Below are 7,034 nucleotides of genomic sequence, written 5' to 3'. Positions count from 1 at the left end.
AAGAAGGAGGAGAAGAGGAGGAGGAAGAAGGGAAAATCAGCAGCTACCCTGGCCAAGTCTAGTGGCATCAACTTTGTGGCTGTTGCTCAGGAAAACAAATATTTGGGATTGTGCAAGTATTTTGCTGTGCAAAAAGGAAAGGAAAAATCTGACATGGCATTTCATGGACGTGGAGCTTGTTTAAGAGTACTCCACACTTCATTGCATCCATGGTTTTGAATGCTAATAAAGACTCTAAGGTTGGGCATGGTGGCTCATGTCTGTAATCCCAGCACTTTGGAAGGCTGAAGTGGGTGGATCACCTGAGGTCAGAAGTTCAAGACCAGCCTGACCAACATGGTGAAACCCCGTCTCTACTAAAAATACAAAAAATTAGCCAGGCGTGGTGGTGCGTGCCTGTAATCCCAGCTACTCGGGAGGCTGAGGCAGAAGAATTGCCTGAACCCAAGAGGCAGAGGTTACAGTGAGCCAAGATCACGCCACTGCACTCCAGCCTGGGCAACAGAACAAGACTCAGTCTCAAAAAAAAAAAAAAAAGACTCTAATTTTTAGTTATCAGTTCTCCAAATAACCTATCTGTGTCTGCTACCTGGAAAACATTTTTTTTCTTTCCATACGAGCTTTCCTAAAACATAAGCAGGAGTTAACAGTAAATGCACTGTCAAGTTTTCAAACAGTTTATTTTAAAACTTATGAGCCAAATTCTAGATAAATTATGTTTTAAACAAATGAAACAATAGGTATGGACATTCTTTTCTCTTGGGTCATGTAACTTACAAAATTTCCTTTGCATTTTATTTTATGATTACTGCTAAAATTAAGTTTACTGATTTTTAAAAATTAGAATTAAAAAAAAAATTTAGTTTTGTTTTGAAAAGAAAATGTATCCCTCCATGATCTTGGATACTGTCTTAGTCAGCTTGGACTGCTATAGCAAATACCACAGACTGTGTGTCTTAAACAATGGTAATTTGTTTTCTCACAGTTCTGGAGGCTGTAAAGTCCAAGATTAAGGTACTGGACAACTCGGTTCCTTGTCAGGGCTCCTTTCTGGATTGCAGATGACTGCCTTCTTGCTGTGTCCTCACATAGTGAAGACAGAAAGAACTCTCTTTCTCCTTTGATAAGACCACAGTTCCATTGAATTAGGGCACCACTCTTTTGACCCCATTAACTTTAATTACTTCCTAAAGACCCTATCTTCAGATACAGTCACATTGATGATTAAGATTTCAACATACGAGCTGGGCACTGTGGCTCATGCCTATAATCCCAGCACTTTGGGAAGCCAAGGCAGGAGGATCACTTGGTCTCAGGGGTTCAAGACCAGCCTGGGCAACATAGTGAGACATGGTCTCTACTAAAATTTAAAACAAAAAAAAAATTAGCTGGACATGGTGGCAACCTCTGGGAGGGGTGAGTGCTGAGATGAGAGGATCGCTTGAGCCTGGGAGATCAAGGCTGCAGTGAGCTATGATTGCGCCACTACACTCCAGCTTAGATGACAGAGCAAGCCCCTGTCTCAAAAAAAAAAGATTAGAAAAAAGACTTAAACCTATTTAGTGGGGACACTGTTCAGTTCATAGTAGATATATTTAAATTAGTAAGTCCTTTCAGAGGTGAAATTGGGACAGGAAGCTATTTTGAGCCTTACAATATTCTTTAGCTCAATAAAAGATGCAATTTAAGGTCTCATTTAAAAAAATCTATGAATTGCAATACAATATGGACACGATGTTTAAATCTGTACATGCAAATACCGGGATAAAAAGCTAAAACTTAAAAGTCGTTTCCTCTGAAGAACAGGAATCAGACATGAAAACGGGGAGCGTGCATCCTTGCTATTTTTGCAATAAGTCTATGGAACTATTGGACTCTATACATGGATTGCTCTGGTAAAACTTGCAGAAAAAATACATACACACAGAGAGTATGTGATAAGGACATGAAGATAGTGTTTGTAGGGGATTATTTCAAGAGGCTTGGTGATGAAGGGGAGCTGATGGCGGCAGGGCTGAAAAGATGTGGGTGGAGGTCTGTTAAGATGGCCACCAGCAGAGCAGAGCTTTCCAAAGTGTGTCCCTGGACCACATCAGGAGTGCCTGAGGAACTTGATAATTTTTTTTATTTTTTTATAGAGACAGTGTCCAGTGATGTTGCCCAGGCAGGTCTCTGACTCCTAGCTTTGGGCAATCCTCTCACCTTGTGTTCCAAAAGTGCTGGGATTACAGGCCTGAACCACTGCATCCAATGGACCTCTCCATTTTATTTATCTATTTATCTTTTTGAGACAGTGTCTCACTCTGTCAATCAGGCTGGGGTGCAGTGGCACGATCTCAGCTCACTGCAACCTCTGCCTCCCAGGTTCAAGTGATTCTCCTGCCTTAGCCTCCCGAGTAGCTGGGATTACAGGTGTGCTCCACCACGCCTGGTTAATTTTTGTATTTTTAGTAGATACAGGGTTTCGCTATGTTGTCCAGGCTGGTCTCAAACTCCTGACCTCGTGATCCACCCACCTATGCCTCCCAAAGTGCTAGGATCATAGGCGTGAGCCACAGTGCCAGGCCTTTGGGAATCTACTTTTTAAAAATACTCTCCTCTGGGTGCTTCCTGTGCATACCGCTTAGGGCTTATTTGGCTGGTGATGGGAAGGACCCTGTAGAGGAAGAAGTAAACACTGGAAGGGGAAAAAGCCCATGAAGAAGGCAGGAGGGGTGGGATGTGGGAGCCAGAGCCACGGTGCACCAACACTCCGATGTTAGTGGGGGAGAATGGATGCTGATGACGGCAGCTTTTTAGACTTGATGGTGGGAAGACGAGGAGGGGCCTGACAGCATTTTGCACACCTGTGCCTCTCTTTTATTATATGCCTTCTTTGTGTGATCTCTGCCTTTCCTAGTGAACTTTGAGCGTCTTGAAAGCAGGGGCTGTTGCTGCTTTGTTCACTAATGTATCTTCAAAACTAGCAGAGTAGATGCTCAAAAATGTTTGCCAGATGAACACATGAATGTCATGTTCAATATGACATGACATCCAAGTGAAGATATTATTGAAAAAAATCTGAAAATAAAGGACTGGTTTTCAGAGCCAAGGTAGCCGTATGAGTCTGGAAGTTGCCTCTTGTAGTAATAATTTGGGCCTTTTAAAATGAACAAGCTCACAGAGACGCAGGGAGGAGGAAAAGAACAGGATGTGCAAGGCAGTCTCCAGAACAGTGCCTGGGATAGAGCAGAGTGTGAGAGGTGGCAACGTGCTCACAGCCCTTCCTCTCGGCGCCTCCTCAGCCTCAGCGTCCACTCTGGCGGCGCTCGAGGAGCCCTTCAACTCGCCACAGCCCCTCTCTGGGCTGGCCGAGACTGGAGCTGCCTCCCTCTGCTTGCGGGGAAGCATGGAAGGACAGGCGCGGGCTGGCACCGGGGCTGCGCGCGGCGCGCTTCTAGGCCAGCGCGAGTTCCGGCGGGCGCGGGTAACGGCTGGGCAGGCCCCGCACTCAGAGTGGCCGGTCAGCCCTGCCGGCCCAGGGCAGTGAGCGGCTCACCACCCCGGTCAGCAGCTACAGAGGATGCGCCGGGTCTCCCAGCAGTGCCGGCCCACTGGCGCTGCGCTGGAGTTCTCGCCGAGCCTCAGCTGCCTCCCCGCGGGGCAGGGCTCGGGACCTGCAGCCCACCGTCCCCGAACCCCCCCACCCCTCCCTGCGGTGGGCTCCTGCGCGGCCCGAGCCTCCCCGATGAGCGCCGCCCCCTGCTCCACGGCACTAGATCCGGTCAACCATCCAGCACCTGAAAAACGCAAGTGCACGGCGCGGGATTAAACCGGCAGTTCTGGCCCCGACCACTCTCCGGCATCCATCAAATGAGGCCAGCTAGCTTCCTGAGTCTGGTGGGGACTTGGGGGAACTTTTATGTCTAGCTAAGGGATCATAAACGCACCAATCAGCACTCTGCGTCTAGCTCAGGGTTTGTAAATACACCAATCAGCACTCTGTCAAAACGGACCAGTCAGCTCTCTGTAAAGTGGACCAATCAGTAGGATGTGGGTGGGGCCAGATAAGAGAATAAAAGCAGGCTGCCAGCACTAATTAGTAGCAATACGCTCTGTTTTTTTGTGTGCTGTGGGCGTTTTGTTTTTTCGTTGTGTGTAGTATTGTTGTTGGTGACTCTCTGGGTGTATGCTGACTTTAGAAGCTGCAATACTTGTTGTTTAGCGGTCTGTAGCGTTACTCCTAAAGCTTGACTGAGGCCACGAATCCACTGGGGGGAATGAAAAACTCCAGATACGCTGTTTTTATAGGCCATTAACACTTACCACGTGGGTCTTGCAGCTTTGCTCCTGTCAGGGCAAGACCACGAATCCACTGGGGAGAATGATAAAACTCCAGATACGGTGTGTTTTCGCTAACGCTCACCACGCAGGTTTGCAGCCTTGCTTCTGTCAGCGAGACCACGAACCTACCAACAGGAAAAAGCCCGGACGCATGCAAACGTCTGTAGTGGAACAAATTTTGGAGAACAATCTTTAAGAACTGCGACACGTGCTGCGGGGGTCTGCAGCTTCATCCTCTAGGTCAGCAAGACCAAAAATCTATCAATTCCGCACGCGAGAGAACCCCGGCAGCAGACATAAGAGAAAACACCACAAAGCAGTCTATTCAGTTTAGGGTTAGTTTCTGTTCTAATTAAACAACTTCCTCACTTTCTTTTTATGATATTTTATCCTACAGTGGAAGTGAAGGGGCTTTATAAATCTGCCTGACATTGGGTTGTAGTCGTTAGGCAGACAAACTTGAAACGTGGAAGAAACACTGAAGGCAGCAAGAAGAGGAATCGGGTAAAGTGGCTAGGAAGACAGGAATGCGGATTGAACTCTCCAGGTCTCCAGCCTGATATAAAACCCATACATAGTTCCTCGATCCCAAGATACCTACTTGTCTCTATCCGGAGATTATGAAAGCCGGCTGAGGATCTTAATTTAGGTTGTATTTCTGTAAGTGATATATTCATTTGGCTTGGCTTTAGACTTGGAGCCTAGCTCTAGTAAGGATTTAAGGATGATGATGAAATTAGAATTTTCAAGTTAGATACAAAGGATTTGTCGAACAGCCATTAAGCCCACGAAATGCAATGCAGCTGTTTGCGTTCATGCTTACAGCGGAGCATTGGAAGGAGAGGATGAAGATGGGTTTGTTGCAAAGTGAAGAGAGGGGGTCCAGAATCATGGTTAGTACTGACTTGCAGAAAGGGGTGAAAAAGTTCACCTTTGCTTGCATTTTGCTTTCGCTGAAAAAATGAGAAGCAAACAATGGGACAGGAACCCTTGTCTCCTTCAGACTTGTGTCCTTCGTGTCCTCTCCAATTTATAATTCACTTACCAGTTAAGATTCCGAAGAGAAGCATCACCTGTATGCAGGAGGTGGGGGGTAATTTCCCTCACCTCATCTTGAAATAATCCACGTGGGAAGTTATCTAGAGTGCCTGGGTTCTAGAGCGGAGATGGGTTCCAGAGGGGGCCTTGATGCCTGGTGTCTCAATGGGACGTGAAATTGCAGAAAGAATTAAAAACTCGCCAGGAGCAGGATTCTGGGATGAGTAAGATCAGTTGGGGTAGGATCCAAGACAGTGAGGACTGGGAACGCTGGATTCCTGGTTTCTGAGGGTTGCTCCAACAATGTGTCTGGTTCAGTTTCTTTTCTCACTTGACCATAGCTGTGGCATTATAGTTGCCACCAGGCAGGGGAGGTCACAACTTCTGGACCCTCCCTCTCCAGGGAGGGACATCTTAAGGCCCTGACAACATGAGGGAAGAAGCAGGGAGCAGGAGAGAGAACAAGGGGATCAAATCTGTGAGAGGAGACGAGATCCACCCTCCCAGCCACAGGTCAGCAGAAACCGGTTTTCTCTGGGGATGTCTCATTTCTGGGACAGAGGCCTTTGTAGGAGGCAGAGGGGAGAAAAATGGAGGTTACTGTGTCCCAAATCATTGGATCTTCTTGTGCCAGCACCTCTTCAGGGACAGCTGTGAGGGGAGGTTGCAGAGCCTGTGACTTATCAGGCCAGTTAATGTGTGTCAGGGGACAGAGGCTGGCAGAAAAAAACCCTGCCCTGGGATACTGGCGGTGAGGCCAGAAGACGACTCTGGACGTTCAAGGGACTGGAAAGGGAGGCCTGGACTCTGGAAGAAGAGGCTGGACACACTCTCGCAAATCTAAATTATATTCTGTTCCTTAGGTGGTCCATATAACATCCCACCCATCCAGATTGGGGCTGCCTCCGTGTGAGAACCTGGCTCCACTGAGGAACAAAGTGAATGGAGAAAATAAAGTAAGTCTTCTATTCCATAGGAGCCGTGTGGGTTTGAACAGGGCTCTTCTCTGAGCCTCGGTTTTCTCATCTGTGAAACAGGCCTCCTAACTCGCAGGGTGATGGGAGGTTCACAGGTGCGATGTAAGTGAAAGCACATCACAAACGTGTGTCAGTTTTATGGCCAATGTCTCGGGGGTAGGAGCGACGCCCAGGCCTGTCAGTGCGTCGGGAACTGAGCTGGGAGGAGGGGATTCGGCGCTGTCGGGCTGGGGCGCTGCGGGAGCAGCGGCCTCGAATCACAAATTTGCGCTGTCCGCGAGAGATCAGAAGCCGCCCGCAAAGTGGAACCCGGAAGAATGAGGGAGGACCGCAGTCTCGGGGAACCGGAGTCCCCTCTCCAACTCCGCCGGGACAGAAGCTTCCGGCGCCCCGGCCGCCGCCTGCCCTCGGGGCGCTCGCTCCCCCGGAGGTGTCCTCCCTGGGGGCTGAGAGAGCGCATTCTCTCGTGTCGTACTCATTAAGTAATTATCCCTAATGAGGGCCCAGTCCTGGAGCTTGTTGAAGGATTTCCACCTGGATTTCAAAGTGATAATTAGCGGGGAACGGAGAGGGGAGAGAAGTGGGAAGGAGACACCCGCCGCGCCCCAAGGCCCCCAGTCCGCATTTGCCGGGCGAAGAACCTCCCCATCCCCGTTTGACCCCTAGTGCTGCATTTTGGTCTCTTGATAGGGGAGG

The sequence above is a fragment of the Papio anubis genome, chromosome 6 (genome assembly GCF_008728515.1).
Source record: "Papio anubis isolate 15944 chromosome 6, Panubis1.0, whole genome shotgun sequence".
In the NCBI taxonomy this organism is placed as follows: Eukaryota; Metazoa; Chordata; class Mammalia; order Primates; family Cercopithecidae; genus Papio; species Papio anubis.
The sequence above is the reverse complement of the archived record's forward strand: the minus strand, read 5'-3'. Positions refer to the sequence as shown.